The sequence below is a fragment of the Stegodyphus dumicola genome, chromosome 8 (genome assembly GCF_044657685.1).
Source record: "Stegodyphus dumicola isolate Sdum_Otavi_A_Nest chromosome 8, ASM4465768v1".
NCBI classification, from domain to species: domain Eukaryota; kingdom Metazoa; phylum Arthropoda; class Arachnida; order Araneae; family Eresidae; genus Stegodyphus; species Stegodyphus dumicola.
Genome location: NC_140775.1, coordinates 111242465 through 111263335, shown reverse-complemented (window position 1 = coordinate 111263335; position 20871 = coordinate 111242465). Strand labels below are relative to the sequence as shown.

General features: G+C 30.0%; 1 protein-coding gene and 1 long non-coding RNA gene across 9 annotated transcripts in view; both read right to left on the bottom strand.

The window, feature by feature from the left end:
• Positions 1 to 20871, bottom strand: part of LOC118185322 (1-acyl-sn-glycerol-3-phosphate acyltransferase alpha-like) — a 117557-nt gene that overhangs the window by 31724 nt on the left and 64962 nt on the right. The window lies entirely within an intron of this gene.
• On the bottom strand, positions 5892 to 13236 carry LOC146995926 (uncharacterized). Its single transcript, XR_015042696.1, has 2 exons — positions 9252 to 13236; positions 5892 to 6033 (listed from the first exon to the last, which is right to left on the bottom strand). It is a non-coding gene; the product is annotated as an uncharacterized LOC146995926 (long non-coding RNA).

Below are 20871 nucleotides of genomic sequence, written 5' to 3'. Positions count from 1 at the left end.
AAAAATTGGAAAAATGATTATGAATGGTTAGTAGTAAGTAATTGGATATATGAGTGTTATTTGTTAAAGTGCTTTTAAGACTGACTATATGAGTGTTTTAGCAGTAAGACAGCATACACAACCAGATTGTCATAAAAATAAAAGTGGTGCATTATCATCTAGATATTTAATAAGTTTATTTAAAATGCAAATTCTAAAGAAGACAGAATAACTGCTTCAGAAATAACTCAAATACACCATGCAGTTAAACAATCTTCCATCAATCATTCCTCGATTGCAATTTGAAATTAAATTAAAAATTTACCAAGATTCCAAAGTAGCTGCAAAAAAGTATTGCCGCTGGACATAATTTGAAGCAGTTGTTAGAAATATGCTTGGTAAAAAGGCATTAGGAACAGTTTAAAATGAACTAAAAAATTATGATCCATCTTTATATTTTTATCTTCAAACTGATGCTTTAAATAAAAAAAGAAAGAAAATATACCCAGTGAGTGTTCAGTGCTTTAATATGACTTAATTTAGTTGATTATAGGCAAGACACTCAAGGACTATCTACCTGAGAGAAGGGATGCCTTCTTGGAGGACTTGCTGGGAAACTGGTTTGTATCCAAGTTACACATGGGAAAAACCAAGAATTTGGCAAAGCAGCCAGCACATTCTTTCCGAATCAAATTCAGGATCGGTGCCATAGTATATGAAAATGGTGTGGTTTCACAAGATGGAAAAATTTTTGGCATTTGGAGGGCACTAGACAGCAGAATTTAAAAGCAACTGAGATTGCAGTGGGCAACAAAAATATCGATGCAAGCTGTCGTTTAACTACCAGTGTTCAGTGTTCTTACCTCTCAGCAGCTGAAGGACATTTTAATATGGAATTTGGAACACTAAATTATATAATTGACTTTTTAGAGAATCCAGATGGAAGTGCAGAGGGAATGTTCCAATGCATAAAAATGCTATAAATAATTTGCAGTTAGAATGGAGAATTTTTAGTTTTAGTGCAGATAATATAAATTTTAATTTTGGGATGAATAAAGTGTTTATTTTATACTTCCTTAAATTAAATGAAGGTGTTGCTAAAGCTAACAGCAATGTCCTATTATACACAATGCAGTAAAATGTGCAATGGGAAACTTGAATGTAGACAGAAAGAAGAAAAAAAAAAAAAAAAAAAGTGTCCTAAAAATTAATACCATTTTTCTATGTCAGCAAAGAGATGCAAAACACTAAAGGCATTTCATTTATTTCTAGAAACAGAATTCTATGGAAATCTCAGGCATTAACAATATTCAAATAATCTTTGCCTCTGATTTGATTCTTTTAAAGAAATTAAATTTTTTTCATAAATTAAATTTTGTTCACTATAGCATTCTAATAAAAATGGAAAACTGAGATGTACTGAAATGCCATGCTAGAATCAAAGTAAAGGCTAAAATACATACAACTCTTCAATGATATAATCAGAAATGTGTTTTCAGTACCTTTAAAGTGCCTAGTATAGGTGGAATATGAGAGTTGCACATGTCTAGTTTGTGCCATTATTTAATTTTTATGACCAAACTTATTAAATAATACAGTGGAATCATTGGTATAGAGTTCTTTCATAATGTCTCCATTTAAATTTTTTCACATGTTTGCAAAGTACATAAGAAATTTCATATTATGTTCTGTCATAAAGAACCAAAACCAGAATGGTTATATGCACAACATGGTTAGCAATTATGTTTTTTTAACCTCTTGATTTCTCAAGGAATTCCTGAATTTAGTAATTAAGTTACTTTTCAAAATTCCAAATTTCCTCTCATAAATTCCCAAGATTCTAATATACTCGTATATAATAAAACAAAAAAACCTTTAGTAAGAAGAGGGGAAATAGAAGTAAAAAAATATACAAAACGTGTTTCTCATATAACATTAACCTTGGCTTGTGCAAAAAGGCCATACATAGTGTATTTCTGTTATATAATTTTCAAGCAACTTCCTTATTATTTATATATAAAAAATTAAACCTACTGATCATGAAAAGAAATTCTTGCAACAAAAACACTGTTACCCTGATAAACACAGAATCTGAAAATTGGTAGGCATATAAAATCTCATTTAACCCTTCAGCAATATATCTTTCACAGTTCTGAGCCAAAGCAAATAAATCACATACAGCTGCATTTTTCATAAAATTAGTATATTTTAGCAAAATCATAAAATTACAGTATTATAACAATTACCGATCAAGTCTAATATTACTTTATTCCACAATCTAAATCAAAAACATCATCAGAAATATTGGCTGTAAATGTATTTTAAAATTTCATCTTAAAATCTTTCAATGTATTTCTTATTTTCTGATATGATAATTCTGACATGATTCACTTGCAGAATCAATTTCCAGATTTGAAAAATTAATTTTTTTCAAATAGGTGAAAATAATAATTTTTATTTATTTTTAATTCTTTAATATAAAAGAATTTCTCTTAAGAAAAAAAAAGGGGGGAGAAAGAGAGAGAGAGAGGAAAACTGAAATAGCTCAAGACTTGATCCGAGGATATTGCAGTAACAGTAATTATAATGAAAAAAAAGCACAATATAATAAAATAGATTTTAATGACTATAAAAACCAGATTACAACATATTTAGCATTAGAGAATGAATAAAGTTATTTCAGAGTATCATGAGATTTTTAAATCATCCTGAAAATCATATCAGTCCAAAGATGTAGCTTCTTTTTGTCAAAGTTTCTTAGCTGTTTTAAGACCATCATGGTTGAGAATATTTATTATGATACAGCAGATGCCACTGAGTACATTTATTCATAGCTGTTCTGTTAATATATAAATAAAAATAATAATCGTTCCATGCTTATGCAATTAAACTAATTTAACAGAAATATACCAAAAGCTTATAAATAAATTATTTAGTAGGATTTTCATTAGAAATAGAAGCTGAAAAAAAATCATCAACAGACGAATGCCAGCAATTATTATGCAAAAGTTAGAAACTGTTCACACTGTGCATGAAAAACTCATGTTAATGGCAGAAGTTCTGTATAAGTTTATTCTATTTTCTCCATTTTTTTATCTATATTTCATCATTCATTTAAAAGCTGTCATGCTGAAGACAGTTCTTGTCTCTTCCAAGACATAGGCATTCAGTTGATGCAATACATAAAGAAGGTCAGTTTTCCTCGTTATGTCATTTGCATGTGCTCACATATTTTTCAGTAATAATATCCCAAGGATGTTGCTCGCGGGATATGCGCACATCCTGAGGACATCCCGGAATATCCCGCGAACCTCCTAAACACCTCCTCCCGAGTGCTTAATGTCACATCCCGGGATATCCTCAGGACATCCTAACCAAGTCCCATCGACAGCGTGCGGGATGTTATTAGGATATGAACTCCTACTTACTACATCCTCAGGACATCCCACAAACCTCCTAAGCACATCCCATTATATCCTAAAAACATCCTATCTATGTCCCATCGACAGCATATGGGATGTTATTAGGATTTAAAGTCCTACTTACTACATCCTCAGGACATCCCCTAATATCCCAATTTCCTCCTAAACTCATCCTCCTGAGCGCTTAATGTCACATCCCAGTATATCCTTAGGACATCCTATCTACGTCCCACCGACAGCGTATGGGATGTTATCAGGATTTGAAACACTAGTTACAATATCCCTTTAACCTCTTAAATACATACTCTCAACTGCTTAGTGTAACATCCCAGTATATATATACAGAGGAAAATTCCAGTGAAAGTATGTGAAGGTGTGATGATCTAAAACCTTTTTTTTACATAGATAGTCTCAAATCGTTCTCCAATGGTTACTATGGAAAAATCAGAAATGTTGAAAATATTTATACAACTTATTTTGTTTTTAAATCTGAATTTGTGAATATATTAAAACTGAGCAAGGAAATTAAAATGAATTATTAATACAAAATATTAAAACTGAAAATTTTGCTTTTATTTTTAAGATATTAAAAATCTTTTGATCATTTTTAAACATCCAATAGCCCCCAAATTGAATTATTCATAATTAAATTATTTTACAAAATCAGTTTCTAATTTCAGTTAATTTGTATTAAAAATTGAATAATAAAATTACCCATTTAATAATCTTTACATAAATGAATCATCTTTCTTTAAAACATGTAAGGAATTTATAGTGTTTTGATGACACTGTTGGGAAATTGTTAAAAGGAATAAATTGTATTTTTAAAACTAAATCAACTCCTAGCCTCAGAATAAATAAATATGTTTTCGTACCATGAGAATGCTGCAGGCTTTTTTATATATTTAATATTTAGTTGTAAAAATTTGACATTATGTTAACAATTCTTTATATCATTCAAAAGGTAACTCAAGAAGCTCTTCTAAAATTCTATCTTTCTGCTCACACAATTAAAAAAAAAAAATCTGAAAGGCCTCAGATTTTAGCAGTCACTCAAAGAGGCTAAAAGTTTATGAATGCATAGATTATCAATACAGATGGGGCAGTGGAAATAGCAAAACATTTTATAAGATACTGACACTAGAAAGTCATATATCTTCTATATATTTGAAAAATGAAGAAATATATCATGTAATTATGTAGAAATATTAAAATGTTTTCAATTAGATATATCATGAATTAAATGAATTTTAAATCAATCAGATTAAAAATTAAAAAAAGCATTGTTAAGAACTGTGTGTAATGCTTTTAAATATCTTGACTTGTTAGTCAATAATATATTAGATTTTAAAGGTAAATATGTTAAATTCTGCCAAATGGCAAGACTTGAATGAAAAGCGAAACAAGTTTACGACTGACGATATGAAGTCACATTTCAAAACTAATAGCCCTTTTAGATTAAAAAAAAAGTTCTGAAAATAATTTGCAATGGTTCATTGGTATTATTTTACGCAAAATTCAGTAAAATGAAATTTACCCGTTGAAATCAGCACCAAATTAAACTTTGTAAATTCTAGCGTATGTTAAAGGTTGTCTCATCCAGAATTTTATTACTAACCATTCATTTCAGAGCAAAATAAAACAGTAATTGCCATTTATAAGACAATCAATATCAAAAATTTAAATCTGCATTTTACGCAACATAGAAAAGCTTCAAAAGATCTACTGTTTACCAAGCTACCAAGCAATTAAGGCATTTTATTCTGCTATCAACTCTACCAATTATTAATTCCATTAAGTATATTCAGTTTACTCTTTCTGCTCAATATATGCAATGTAAAATTTTCCATAAATTAATTAATTCATTTTATTTTGAGGTGAGCTTTTATTCAACTCTCAATGTCAACGAGAATGTTTAGTTCATTTTTTATTCGGTCTCAAAAGAGAAATCAAAATATGTGGAATTATGTACGTGTATTTATGAATCAAAATACATGAGAAATCACAGTGAGAAAAGCACTGATACCTTAAACTGTGATTATATATAACAAATGCAGTGAATTATAGTTAAAAAATAGTGAAAATATTTATATTTCTGAACTATTTCATATATAACATTTTCAGTTTCGCATATGTGGCAATTTAAGAACTTTTTTACATATACCAATTTTTTGAAATATCTGCAAATTTTTGTATATTCAAGGAAAGCTTATTCTTTCACCTTTAGTATATAAGTAATGGTAATTTACCAGATAAAATTACTTAATGGGGAATACAGAAAAATATCTAACCACTTACCTTTGTGACTTCATCTGCAAAGAGACTAAAAAAGTAGTTCAGCTAAATCTGCTATAATAAATATTTATAATAATGCTAAATTATGCAATATCTATTAATATGACAAATTTTTGTAAAGCTATTTATTTGGATGAAAAATAAACACATTCAGAAATTTATGGCACTATATTATGATTAACAGAGGAAAAACACTTTTCAAAATTCAAAATAGTTTTTATTAATCCAATTTATCACATTTTATTTGAATTCATGAAAAACAATCTTATATCCATGTATTCTTATGTATATAAGAACTCTTGATAAATTGGATCTCTGTCATTGCCTTTCACAGCACCTAAAATAAAAAAACACTCACAATTACTATATGTGAATATAATTCATAATTAAATTTAAACAAATGACTATTAGAATGCAAATTAAAGGAAGCATTTAAAATATTTTAACATTTAGTACCTATAAACAGAGTAGCAATTATTTGATTTTTCAATTATAGTAAAATAAACATGGGGGATGTCTTTTAAAATTTTTTATGTCAGAAAATAAACTCAAACCACCAGCTGAACATATGAGCAGTTTTATTAATCAGCCACTGGTAGGTAACCTGGATACTGAATCAACATATAAAGTTGCCAAGATAAAGAGAGAAACAAAATTATGATAATCACATCTTACCTATTCATAAAACTATTTTAAATTTAATGTGTAGGCAAGTCCAAAAAGAGTGAGAATGAATTTATTTTGCAACACAAAGTAAAGTCTTGCAGGAGCAAAAAAAACTTGTCTCATGAGATTGGCAAGTAAAAAATAATTAACTGCATCTGGTAACATTTATCTGACAACACATAAGTAATTGTTAGCTACGTGCAGAAAATAAAATCTGATCAGGGGCGTAGCTAGAGGGGGGCAAGGGGGGCATCTGTCCCCGGGTGCAGAATCCAAAGGGCACCAAACTGATGTTAGAATATTTTAGAATTAAATGTTTTCCATCCTTGGCAAGCAGTAGGGGGCGCGAAATCTTCAGTTGTCCCTGAGCGCTGAAAACCCTAGCTGTGACTCTGAATCTGATCATGTTAATGCAATTTTAAACTTTTGAATTTAACCGCAGAAATTTACCAAAGAAGTACTTGTAACAGTAGTAAATGAAGATGTGGCTAATCTTTACTGTATGGTACACCTTGGTTTCTGTCAGAAAAAAAATCGCAAAGTGGTATTGGTTGTTTGTGAAATGTGGAAGCCCATTGTGTCAAATAAGTTTTTCGGTAACCCTAATGTTGATAATGTTGGCGAAAGTAGCCTTTGGGAAAAAAAAAACTTTTTTTTTTGTCAATAAAAAGGAGTTATTTCTGCAAATATTGCCAACATGCTGTGATAAATTTAGTTTTGGGCTACTTTTTTTAATAGTAAACCTTTTGTACGGTCCCAGGTTTTTTCCCAAAGGCTACTTTCGCCAACATTATCAACATTAGGGTTACCGAAAAACTTATTTGACACAATGGGCTTCCACATTTCACAAACAACCAATACCACTTTGCGATTTTTTTTCTGACAGAAACCAAGGTGTACCATACAGTAAAGATTAGCTACATCTTCATTTACTACTGTTACAAGTACTTCTTTGGTAAATTCTTACCATTCTTTTCAATTCTTACCATTCTTTTCAATTGCTGTGTTTGGTTGCACGGAAGTGGTATGGTCTTGTATTTTGAACATGCTATTTATTATTTTGGTGTGGGTACCATCGTTTGAGTATGTCTGAGGTGACTAAGAGACGAAAAATTTAATTGAATTGCTTACCTGGAGGATGGTGGTAGGAAGCCTAAACATATGCATGTGAAAAAAAAAAGGTATGTTAAAAAAATGACGTTTCATTTATTTTTTTGTCTGTGTTAATTTTTGTTAGAAGATTTGTTGTTTAATGTTTTTATGTTAGGAAATATGTATTTTTGGTAACTTATTCCTCTCTGTTTGTGTATTTTTGGTTGTCTTGTTAAGACAGTGGCGAATTTTTTCTGGTAACTATGATATTTTTAACTTTCTGATTTTCTTAAAGTGAAAATAGATCAATGTGTACATGGACAAAATTAAGGCAGTGCACAATGCCCAGTTTGTGCAGTTCTCTGTTTTAATAGGTCGATGTGTACATGGACACAGAGTTTGCGTATGTCTTTGACTTCTTATTTTGGTTTTGTGTAGCGGCCACCTTGAAATTGGTGCCGATCCTCTCAGGTGACGATCTTGATATAAAGAAAAGAAACGATTCGCCAAGGGTTACAGTAGAGTAAATTTTTACCAAAGATGTTCTACCATAATCACCATTTCAGTGGTTTAAACACTAGTGGAGCAGTATGCAGAGATGAAGATTTGAGTTTTGTTTACACAGCATGATGGTTTAGGCACTCCAGCCATTACAGTGAACAAAATTATAATAAACATAGCCACAATAATTGTCTATAAATATTGATGTATAACACTGCATTAACTAATATATTTCTTATGCTAGTATATACAGAATCCTTAATCGAAGGGAAAATCAGAAGACTGTGCATGCATTTTCCTTTAACTGAAACATGGATTTGACCATACAAATCTCAGTCTTATGGGACATGCCACACTATGCAGATAGACAGTAAAAAGTGCTTGTGTTGTTTTTATTTGTTAGAGGTATGAAATAAATATACTTCTAGATTTTAATTTTTTCTTTTCTTGTTTTACATTTGGATTACCTATCAAAAAGTAAGGAATTTTGATATTATTACAATATCGGAGTTAAAATAACAATTATTGGACATGTTAAAGTAATGAAAATTTTAAATTAGGTTAAAAAGTAACCCTTAATGTGGCATATTTTTGAATTAAACTCTATCGACATTAAAAACAACAAAACGTCCCTCTTTATTAAGGACTTTAATTAACTAATTTTAAATACGGAGCTATGAATGAATTTTTTCCTTTGCATGTTATAATAACTGAAACAAAATTACTCTGATACAGTCAAAATTCCTAAATGCAAGTACATAAAATTTACTTTAGCAATTTAAAGAGATGAGACACACTGAACACATGAATAAATTTCTATCAAAGAATAATTTATTAAATTTGGCCCGTTCCATAGTAAACTTTAACCATTAGATTACATTATTACACCATGTTATCAGTTTGAAAAGCAAATCATATGCCAGATCTTGGATGTAAAAGAAATGCACAAAATAATATACAGATTATTGAAAAATGATGTATACCAATGTTTATAGATATGATTAAATGTTACAGAAAATTTACTGTCACAACCACATTTTTAAGTGAAATGTATTATTTTAACATTTTACAATATTTAAGGTATGGCATTAAATGCAACATTATGTGCCTGGATATAAGTTAGTAAATTAAAAAAAAAAATAATAATAATAATAATAATCAAAGAATGAATGTCATGAAAAATTTCAAAAACAAGCAGAATTTAATTTAGAAGACCTTTAGACACTTATGATAAATAAATTTGAGAATTCTTCACTCAAAATTAAATTATAATTAACTAAAACCAGTTTGACTGACCTTCTACAAAATCCTTCAGCTGCAATTTTTTCTAGCTTGAAAACCAAATTCTTCTCCACATGTAATAACATCTTAACCAGTTGAAATTCCTGCAGAAAGTTTGATAACACAGTAATAGAATTAATAGAATAGAAAAATTAACACAAAAGTATAGAACATCATTTAAACTTAACATTATTACAAATTTTGGTGCTTTCTGACTATCTGCAAAGCTGTGAAAATTGGCAAAATGGTTAGTTTATGGTTCATATCTACTGCTCTATTCACAAGTAGTAATTCAAATAAGCACTTTATAAGAAACAAGAAATTTTAGGATGCACACACACAAAAATATATACATTGGGTCAATATTCACATATTTTTCATCCAATGGAATACTATTCAGAAATAAAGATTAAATATAAAGCATGTAAATACATGTGTGTGGTATGCATATTCATAGTTTGCTATTATCGTGTGCATACTCTTGCTGTTTTAGCATAAGTTGAAGCTGTGAGGGCAGATGATAAGAAAGTATCAGAATTTTTCATGTATAAGAAAAGACTGCCCTGACAATAGTATCTCAATTGTTTAGCATTGACATTTACATAGCACATTAGAAATATATAGTAATATATGTATAATAAAAAGATAATTGCATATTATTAATTCATTTTTTTAAATGCCAAACTTTAACAATTCTTTCACATATAATTAAACAGAATTCTTTCACATGAACATCTAAAATCCATTCTTAACTAAAGAATAAATAATAAAACCATGTAAATTTCTTATCAAGCCCATCATTTCCGAAATGTCTACTTCTGAAAGTTCCCTGCATTTCTCAATATATTATTAAATTACTAAACTAAGCATCAATGATCGTCATGTTCACCAATGTGGCAATATCTTTCACACTTCTTTGTTACCACAAGTAACAAGTAGGCTTCAATAAATCTTTAACTGTTACATGCTACTTTTGTCTAAAATTTGTAAAAATAATAAAATTAAATGAGCTCTTTATAATATGCTAAAAGAAATAATTTTGTATGAAAATTTGTATGTTATATATTGGCCTGATTAATGATTCTGGAAATAATTCGGGTTTTGAAAGTGCTTCCAATAATTCAAATTTCAGCTTGTGTCAAAATAAAATCTATAACACAAAGATAAGCAAATTTCCTTATGAACAATGCATTTTAACATTATTCAATCACTGGCAATCACACAGTACTGATTGCTTCAATAAACATTACTGTAACTGTGTTATTTAAAAGACTGTAATGTTTTAATTATTTCCTTAATTAAAACATTACAGTCTTTTCCTCCTTCTAACACCAAAAGAAAACCCAGATAAGAAATATAAAAATATCAGTAAAAATAAATTATATTATTGAATGACACTTTACATTAATTACACTTATGCATATATTATTTTATTATAAATTATTTCAAAATCAAAGAAGAGAAGGAGAAACTTTAATATTGACATCTCTAAAATGATATAAACATTAATCATTTAGTACAGTTTGTTATTTCAGGCAAAAAGAATTCACTTTTCTGGATAGCATTTATATTTCCATCTCACTTTCAATGAAACATTAAGAGAAATGCATATAATTTAAACACCAGTTTATTTTATTTATCAGACAGATTATGTCAACTCGAAAAAACCTATCAGTAAAATTCGGTAGTAATAATTCTGAATGTTAGGCAACTTGCGAGATTCAACAAAAATTATCAATACTTTTATTATAATGACAATACTACAGTAACATGAACATAAAATTAAACTGCATGTAACTATAAAATAAGCCAGCATATAATAATGGTGCACAGGTTTCTAAAACAATGGGCTCGATGAAAAAATACATGTATTATGGTAGCTATTCATATTCTTCAGCTTTCCTAATATTCTCATGTTCACTTTACATAACTAAAGTATCTAAAATACAATAAAAATGCAAACAATATTTATGAGAAAATGTTAAAAGCAATCATAAGCATTTGATTGAATGACCATATTTTGTCTTCCTGCAAGTCGAACCTTAAAATGATATGCAGTTTGAAAAATACTTTTATAAAATATTCAAAAAAGATTAAAAAAAGGTACTGTTCTGTTATCAGGACCGGGTTCAGAATTGTATTTATGTATGCTTGTATATTTGTATGTTTGTGTGTCTACATATACACATCTATGCACATACTTACGAACACAGGTTCATACATTTCCGATTCTGGTCCCAATAACAGAACAGTACCCCCAAAAAAACTTGAATTACAAACTAGATTAAGATAATGTTTCAACCATACATATTTTGGACAAAACAATGCAAACTCTTATTTTTATACAATTGTTCAAACTATTTAACATAAATTTATTGCTGCAATAAAATAATAGGCAATCTGATCACACATATTATTTTGAAACTGAATGCATAAACTAGACTAAAAAAAATTCAGTCATAAACATTTGGATAGCAGGGCAAATTAGATATTTGAAAAGACAGCCAGCCCATTGAGATACACGTAATTCACGACAGAATGGTAACAATTCATAAAGCTGTGAAACATTTAACTGTCAAAATGACATAAATAACATAAATTCGAAAAGCAAAAAAAGTAAACATACAAGTATTGCAACTGAACTTACCTTTCATGCAACAAAAAATATCCATACAAGTTAACCTCATGGCGCAGCCATTTTGGATTTTGTTTCAAATCAGACAGATGTTTACGGATTTGCGGAAGAATACGAGGAACTAGTAGTTTGCCGGATACAATGTGCAATGACGCGAAAGAATATAGTTCTGTAGAACTTCCTACATTATTCCGTAATAAACAGTACTATTTCCTAATTTTTTCTTTATCTAATTAATTAATTGAAAGGGAAATAGTTAAATAATGCCGAATTCATTTTTAATGAAATGTAAAATTTTGCATGTATGGGACGACCACCTTCCGTCCAATATTTCTGAGAATATAAACAAATTTTGGAATCTGAGAGTATCAGTAAATAAATATATAGAATATCGCCTACCAATAGTTCTGAGATTATAAATAAATATTGATATTAAGCATTATTTCTATAAGACGACCATCTCTATATAAGACCAAAGTTTCTAGAATCTTGGATAGTCATCAGAGATGTATCTTTACTGCGAAATTATCGCACGACTGTAATTCAATATCAATAACAGATCGCGCGATTGAAAAACATTTTCTGTCCTGTAATAAGAGGAAAAAAATTTTCCTTATGAGGTATTTCTCCTGCTTTCCTAGCGTGCCTTCGTGGTGTAATAGTTCTGCACGCTGGGCCGGTATTTCAGAGGTCCGTGGTTCGATTCACGGCGAAGGCGGTTGCTAATTTTTCATCTCTACGGCTTCCCAAAAAAAATCCTAATGTCTTCACAGTGGCGCCCGAATTAAAAAGGTGTTGGATGAGGTATATCCACACCCAGGATTTAGTGATTGGATCCCCTTAAAAAAAAAGTCGGCCTTTAAAAAGAGAAGTAATATAAGGTATTTCTCTTGCTTTCCTAGCGTGTCTTCGGCCCACCAGCGGCCGAGCGGTAAAGTCGCTGAACCCTGGTAGTGCAATCCGAGGTTCAAATTCCGCGAACGGGCTGGCTGCATGGATGTTTTCGTGGTTTTCCCCACGTGTAACGTGTATACGAGCCAGTTTCCCTTAGAAAGTCCTCCACAAAGACATCCCTCCCCTTAGGCAGATAGCCCTAGTGTGCTTTGCCATAATTAAATACACCACCACCACACCTAGCGTGTCTTCGTGGTGTAGTGGTTCTGCACACTAGGCCGGTATTCCAGAGGTCCGTCCTTCGATTCCTGGCGAAGGCAGTTGCTAATTTTTCATGTTTCCTGCTTCCAAAAAAATACCTAATGTCTCTATACCCAAATTTAAAAAAAAATTCGTTTCCGTAATTAAATATACATATATCTAATTTTACCTATATTTGTAGTAGGGTTTGTAATCTGTAAGTAATTATACATGTAATTTATACATTTTTTATAAAAAAATATGTGTTATTTAGAATTTTGCAAATATTCTAGAAAATGCTAATCCATTGAAAAAAAAATCTTTTCCATGACTAAATAAATTTTTAAAAACGTCAGGAAAAATAGCAGTTAAAATTAATAACAAAATAACAAGAATAAATCATCAATCATATCAATATTTTTAATGTACAGCATTTAGAAACAACTTAGTAAAATACATATGAAAAATAAAATAATGTGCAAGTTTCAGATGTGCAATGTCAAAAAATTAAAACTGGTAAATTTGAGAACAAATATCCTCAAAATGTTTGACAACGAAAGTCCTCCGGACAATGCAGAATGAATGTCCTCAGGATGTGAAATTGGTGAACTCCTCAGGACATCTGAGAATTAACATCTTCAGGACATCCTGTCATATCCCGGGACATAGCGACTTAAATAAGACATCCTCAGGATGTTAAATTACGATCTCCTCAGGACATCTGAGAATCAACATCCTTAGGACATCCTAAGTATGTCCCGGGATATTGTGACTTAAATGGGACATCCTGAGGATGTTTTGAGCTATGGGGGAAAGGGTTCTACTTCACCTAATGGTTACAGTATCCTCTTATAGGTCTAGTAATCTGGTCACACAGTTGAATTATGGATGAAGTATTTATTCACAAAGGAATACAATTTCAGTTATGAAATATTAACAGCATGCATTATGTAGATGTTAATCAGAAGAATATTCTCCAGCTTATTACCTCACATCATTGTATTCACCAAAACTGTAATTTGAAATTTCATTTCCTAGTTTGGTGATTTCCTTTAGGCTGGGAAAAAATTCTACTCTGTAGCATTTTGATCACATTAAATAATTTTCTGTTTATGTTTTCATACAAAAATAGATGGGACATAGCCTGTTCCAATAATAATATTTGAAGGATAATATTAACTATGACCATATGAAACAGCAACTTCTGTATTATTAAGGACTCTAATCCCCATAAAGCTGAATCAAACATAATTTCCTTGATGCTACCTACAGAATATGATACAGCACATGCCACTTAAGTAAAAAATCATAAATCCCATGTAGCTAGACTATTCAGCTACCAGAAATGATCTGCAGACGGATGACTTATGTTGAATAGCTTTAATTCCTTTGACCACTAGTAGGCTAGTAGCATTTTTAAATTATATAGAGTTGTTTACACATTTTCACAATGAGTTTGGTTTTCTCCATGAATTTAAATATTAATTTTAAAATACAATCGTGACTGGTATCAAATTGGAATAAGGTTTAATTATCATCTGCAGCATTAAATATATTTTCTTTAAAATGTCACTGAAAAATAAATAATGGATCGAAGGCTTTATTTTTACGCTGTCCAAAAAGAAATACTCTTATTCAATTTTTAAAACAAGATGTGAAAAGCATGGATTTAATATTTCTACACGTAAAATAAGTGATACAATAAATATGAAAGGAAAGAAACGTCATAGTTTACATCCGATTGGTAAAAAGGCAAAAAATACATAGCCAAACAAAGGTACGTACAGCTCTTATTAAGTCTCATCTCATGTTTTAAAGGAAAATTCAGCCCCCTGCCAAAGAGCTATTGCAAAATCTTTAAATATCTCTGTACGCCTGTGAACAAAATTATGAAATTAGATTTAAAGCTAATAATAATAACCATGATGTTCATCACCTATTGCTGAAACATATTTCTAAGCGTAAGAACTAAGTGCATATTGCTGTATGAAAATTATTCGGCAGGTGAAAAACAGAAACACAGTACAAAGTCAGTAATCCGGACATCCATTATCCGGACCTCAAAGTCACAAACTTTAAGCATGTGCGTAAAGAATGTGCATACATTACGTGCCTATGCTTTACGCATGCGTGCGTTGAAAGAAATGTTTAATGAAGTAAACAAATAAATATTAAGCTTTTTCTTTTTGTAAAATTTGATACCCTTTAGATCATAATTGCTTTTTATTTCATAAATTACGGTTTCATATTTTTAATAAAATAATTTCTGCATGCCATCTTACCAGATTTAAATTAATGATCTATAATCCAGAAAAACTCCTAATCCGGAATCGCCGAAGTCCCGACGAGTCCGGATTACGGACTTTGTACTGTATATAATTACAATTGATGAGGCCTGGATATATTTATCTGATTACAATAGAAAAAGATCAATTTACTACCAAAAAAAAAAAAAAAAGGGGGGGGGGAGAAAAAGACTTAATATGTTGGTTCAGAGAAAACAGGAAAAGTTTTTCTAAAGGTTTTATGGTTATTACTGGATTTTCTTACAATGGAAAACTTAAATTAAGAAAAATAGAAAAAAAAAGTCAAAATTAATTCGGATTACTATCAGAAATATGTTTTAACACCTATTTTTAAAGAAAAAATTCCATCTCTTTATTCAAACAATCTTCACTGTTCCATCAAGATAAGGCTCCAAGCCATACCACTAACTCTACTGCTTCATTTTTTGAAAAAATGACAAATGAAACTGGAATTGGAGCTATTCTCTTTAAATGTATCTTGCCCTAATCCCTTGATGCGTCTCCTATGGATTACTGTGCATCTGGACTTTTAAAACAAGCTCTTTATAAGTGGCATCCCAAAATATCGGATGGACTCTGGAAGATTGTGAAGGAGGAGTGGAATAAAATCAACCTTGCTGTTTTAAGAAAAAGAATTTAATGTTGGAAACAGGGTTCGTAAATATTATGGTACACGGAAATTAAGTACATTTAAGGACTATTAATGAAAAAAATTAAGGACCTATGAGCAAATGGGAACTGAATAAATTCAATTAAAAATATTATTCTATGCCTGAATTTCACTTTTGTAATACCATCCTAAAAGTAAAATAGATCTTTAAGTAGTATGCACTATTATTAAACATGAATTAATTAACATAATTATTAATAAGTTTGAGAATAAAATTAACTTTATGCAATTTATCAAGTAGCATTAAATATTTTACACTTATAATAATTGGACATATTTGTAAGAAGATAAGTGACATTTAGTTTTACTAATAGCTTTATGTTGATCCCTTTATGTCTTATTTTGTCACATACTTGGTCAGTCTAGAGGTTTAGTAAATAGCAGGCATTAGATTTTATGTCAAGCGGCATAGGTTAAAATGAGAAGTAAGATCATAATCAGCATGATTCATAACAAAAGACTGAATGTTGTCACCGCTGCTGATTGTCCATAGAGAGACATGCTGATTCGAACAAACCTGTAGGCATGGTTGGCAAGTGTTGAAATTTAGTCAGGCTCTGTTTGATGCAGTTAGTATCATAGTTTAGTGTAGAGTTCCAGAGGCTGTAATCTAGTTAATATACTTTAAGGTCCCAATAAGCCATTAAAGCACCAGAGTTGATAATTTGTTTTGCATTATTTTAAGTCTCACTAGATGCAAAGAATAAGTTTTACTTGAATTTTTACATTTTTGTGTTTTATCTTGTGACCACATTGAGTATTAATGAAAGGCAATAACTCTCTTTAATATGTAGAGATAATTTTTAAAGGTCAGCAGTTAATTATAAATAATTAAATAGGTAATTAGATAACCTTTCTTATTATAGATTTACATGGCCACTATTAAATTTCATTTTTTAACAATATTTGTTTAAAAAGCTCTATTAAAATCACAGTGTAATAGAATTTCACAGTTTAAAATACATGTAATTTATGACATTGATTCTTAAAGATATTAGGATAATTACATATTAAAAGCTAAAAAACATTTGTGTTTTGTAACAACAACAACACTCAACAAAATATTTATCCCTCATTTTAATTTAAAGCCTTCCCAAACATTTTGGCTAGTTTATATCAATTTCCTTTTCTTTAAGCATCTTTTCTAACAATGACAGATTTGTCTCAATATGCAAACCAATGCTCTCACTAGTTTCTGCATGCTTTATTGCCTAACTTAACAACCTCTCCACAATGTACCTATGAGGGATTACTTGATCTGGTAAAAGTTAAAGTGTTCTTCCACATCCTCTAGTACAGATTCTGGATAGTATGGACACTGATGTAAATTCATTCTCACGTGTGTTGTATACGAATGGTAGTACGATTGATAATAAAGTTGGTTTTGCTTATGTTATTTTTGAAGATGATATTGAAATTGAGTGCCACCAATTTCACATTAGAAATGAATGTACTGTACATATTTCTGAGCTTCTGTGTATTAATTTTGAAATTAAGAGGATAATTAGCCAGGATGGATGTGGTTCCACCTACTTAATCTGTACGGATTCACTCTCTTCCCTCGAGTCCCTTAAAAATATTCTAAATACTCTATATGTAATGATATTATTGTTAAAATTAATAAAATAATATTAATAAAATACTTAATATACAATTGTTAATATTAATAAAATACTCTTTATGTAATGATATTATTGTTAATATACAGCAGTCTCTTGGAGATCTGAAGAAGAAGGGTATTTCAATGTTTTTTACATTTGCCCGTGGTCATTCGGGTAATTATGGAAACGAGAGCTGATTAGCTAAGAATGCAACTAAAAATTATATTAATGTTGATGTAAATATTCCAAAATCTTATTAAAAAAAACATTCAAAGCTAAAATGATTGAGCAGTGGAACTGTGATTATATCTCTTCTGATAAAGGATCAATTACAAAAACATTCTTCCCAACTATTTTTGAAAGACTTAAAGCAAGGACTTGTTGCTCAATTTTAAAGTTATGTAATTTTTGTCTGGGCATGGTAAGTTTAATGGTTATCTTTAATGGTTTAAGCTGACATCTTTCAATTTGTGTTATTGCAATCTGAGCATTCAGCAAAGTGTTTTCCACCCGCTTTTTGACAGCCCATTGCTTGATAAAGCAAGAAATCTATTGAAATGCAGATTAAAATTAACTGGAATTCATTGGCCAACGAAATGTTATGATTTTTGTATCTTCAGCTTCGGCCTACCGAGCTATTAATGATTTTGTTGACTTTTGTTTTAAACACTGTAAATGATTTCTTTATACATTTTTATGCTTATGTATTTACTTTTTTCTTTGTGTATGATTTCATCGTATTATTGAAGATTGATGTTATTACTTACAATTTTGCAAGTCTCGTGTGATACTTTGTGGTGCACAAGGATTTCTTTTTCTTTAAAAAAAAAATCAAACAAAGGTTTAAATAAGCCTCTTATTTAAAAAGATCTTAGAACATAAAGGCATGTTCTGATGCTAAAAAAATCAATTACAGCTTGTGGTGATGTAATTAAACAAGAATATTCAAATTCAAACTAAGAATGTGGACTAGCGGTCAAAGACTATTCAATTTAATTTTAATTTAATCTGGCTCAGTAACTCTATAATTTGAGGAAATAGAAATGTGAAATTATAGTTAAGGAAATCATAAACAATTGGGTAATTTACATAATTATAACTGCATATATCTTTGAAGAATATTTTCTTTACGTATTCAGTTTCTTTCTTCAACACCTTTCCTTTTCATTTTAGAATTTTGGGATTTAATTAAAGATTTCTGTTATTCTAAAAAACACTAAAAGCATTTAGAATATATAGAAAAAGTGGATAATTTTATTTCTTTAGTAATATGAATATTCAAAAGAAATATGAAATATAAATGGTAAAGGCTGGTTACAGAGCTGGTGTGACAGAATTTTTAGAATTTAGTAACACACCAAACAACAAAATCTAGAAATGGCAAAACTTTTAGCGTTTAGAGCAGGCATTGGAAACAGAATTTAAAAATGAATTATGCAGTAGAATTTAGGATCCTCAGAGATTGCATAAGGTGAGAAAATGCCTAGTGCCCACTCTGTGTATAATGCATTAAGACATAAGTTTTTAATTTGTTATTAATAAAAAAAAATCCCTTTCTATAATGCCTGCCCAAGTGATAAGATTAGAAGCATTTTTGACATTTTCCATGCTTGTGTCTAGTGAAAAGTAGAGAAAATAAAGAGAAGATAAACATGTTAAGAAAAAGATTCTAGTATCAGGAGTAAAACATTCAAATACTATGTTTTCATTGCTCTTCCAGACGTTCTCCAAAAAGTAAGAAACTCATCGCAAACTTTCTGTAAAATACATCCATTACATGTTGATACCATGGAGATATTCTTCATTTTGTCACATATTTCTCGAATCTTCTAGAATCGTGGGTATATAAATCTTGTCTTCAAATCCTTCTAAAATTTCCATACTGCAATGTCTAAAATACTAAAGAAAAATTATCCCTACCAATTCTGTAACAGCAAAAAGCCAGAAATATTTTGGGGAAAAAAAGGGGGGAGAGAGAAAAAGTGTAAAATTAATTTTATAGAGGAAACTGATGCATTTTCTAAGAATTTTGAATATTGTGAGACAATTACATGGGAAAACGCTTACTATGAAAAAATTAAAAAGAAGAAATTTTTAATTAATTACATAGCTAATTTTGCTTTTGCTAAGAGTTGTTTCGTAAATTATGCTTTATAGCATTATACCTTGTTCATTTTTCAGATTCAAAATATTGTATAATAAGTTAGTTGCCAAAGTGAAACTTTATAACATGACACCAAAAAATAAAAATGTTTTATTTTAATGCTATTTTTTTAAATATAATTTCAATATGTTACTATTATTTTAATGAAATTTATCAATGTTATGATGTTTTTAAAAAATCGTTGAAAAATTTTCAGATCTCGGAATTAAAAATGTTTGATAGAAATTGATCTTAAAATCGCCAAAATGTTGACAAGTTGCCAAATTTAGAACCATTTAATAAAAGAATTCACATCCCCAAATATGAAAATTCATTTAAGAGCTCTTTAAATAGAAAAAATGAATTTCGAAATGCTTATGCTTCACTTCTTGCTTAGAAACTCGAGTATCCCATCATTTATACTAGAAATAGAAACAAATTATAACCCATGAACCTATTCAAAAGATAACCATATACGTCAGGGAATTGCCAAAAATATTCCTCCAAAATGCTAATTCACACTCAAAATGGCAATCATAAAAACAGACAGAAATTTCAGATAATTAAAATTAAGGACCTTCTGCTGATTTTGGCCAAAATTAAGGACTTTAAAGGACCAAAAATCGGTTCCAAAAAATTTAAGGACTCTTAAGGACCGTACGAACCCTGTAGAAATCAAGATGCAATATGATAGTTCAACAAAAGTGCTATCAGATTGAACATATCAGAAAATAAAATTCCAAGGTCTGATAATATATAGATCTTTGCAAAATTGTTACAAAAATGTGTGAACACCCTCTGTATGTATGTATATCAAAGAACCATTACATTATGACCACCCTTCATCTAGAACAATGGGCTTGCCAAGGAACAAAACCACTGTGCGTATCTGGCTGATGTTGAAGTATATAAAGCAGCTATGCATTGGTCTTTCCAAACCTAGCATGATTAGCGATATAATAGGAAAAGCAGCTGATTTATCAGACTTCGATAAAGGTCAAATCGTTATGGCTCAGCAACTGGGAACATAAGTACCAGAAATGACACATTTAGTGGGCTGTTTATGCATGTGCATGTGGTGGCACATTTTAGGTGTTCTGAATGAGGGTTTTCATGTTTCTGTTTGGTATTTGAAATATCTACTTG